The sequence below is a fragment of the Nestor notabilis genome, unplaced genomic scaffold (assembly GCF_000696875.1).
Source record: "Nestor notabilis isolate BGI_N333 unplaced genomic scaffold, ASM69687v1 scaffold229, whole genome shotgun sequence".
NCBI lineage: Eukaryota > Metazoa > Chordata > Aves > Psittaciformes > Psittacidae > Nestor > Nestor notabilis.
This window is the reverse complement of record NW_009943155.1, coordinates 98,725-99,865: the sequence shown is the minus strand read 5'-3', so window position 1 is coordinate 99,865 and position 1,141 is coordinate 98,725.

The window sequence follows — 1,141 nt, the reverse complement described above, 5'->3', positions numbered from 1 at the left end:
TGTGTCACATGTAGAATGAGTTGCTGAGTCTCAGTCCAGTTGCAGGTAAGAGGATGTAGCCTGGTAGCTCAGTCTTGATTTGGTTCCAAGCTTCCTAAATAATTTCATTTGAGACTGGAGGTCAGTTCACCTCTTTGTGCATCTATTTATTTTTCTGGCCTGCTTCCTAAAGAGTATTTTATATTGCAGGCTTGCTTTGTGCGTTTGTCTGAATATTTATGTCTGAGGAGGGAACGCAAACTCCAAATCCTTCAAGTGTACTTGCTTAAAGCCCTTATGCTTATACCTACTTTGAACATACAGCTTGCCACTTGGGCTATGCTTCCAAATACAGATTTCTCTTGGAGGTATGTTCTGACCCACCTACTTTGCACTGCAGATATATTTAGCAAAGTTTTGCCGTAATAGTCCTAAGTGCTGTCCCAAAGCTGTCATCTGCTCTTCAGCCTACCTCCTTCCCACTTACCTTCCATGCGTCAAAAGCCACCTGCCGGAGTTCTGTTTCTGTGGTCAAGGCTTTGTGCCACAGACATGGCTCCTTTTTGATGGTAGGTAGAGTGCAAAGGTTAAACACCATTGTCCTCCTTGTGTGCTGGTGGCTGGGTAGCACAGATTACCTAGTGTACCTGGGGTTGGGGCAGTCCCAAGCACAAATACAGGCTGGATGGAAAATGGATTGGGAGCAGCTGTGAGGAGGAGAACTTGGGGATGTTGGTTGATTAGAAGCTCACCACAACCCAGCAACAGGCACTTGCAGCCCAGAAACCAACTGTGTCCTGGGCTGCATCACCAGCTGTGTGACGAGCAGGTCCAGGGAAGGGATTCTCCCCCTCTGCTCCACTCTGGTGAGAACCCCCTGCAGTCCTGTGTTCAGCTCTGGGGGCAACAACATAAGAAGGATGTGGAGCTGTTGGAGTGAGTCCAGCGGAGGCCACGAAGATGCTCCAAGGGATAGAGCACCTCTACTATGAAGACAGGCTGAGAGAGCTGGGCTTGTTCAGCCTGGAGAAGAGAAGGCTCTGGAGAGACCTTAGAGCAGCTTCCAGTGCATAAAGGGGCTGACAAGAAAGCTGGAGAGAGACCTTTGACAAAGGCCTGTAGGGACAGGACAAGGGGGAATGGCTTTAAACTGACAGAGGGG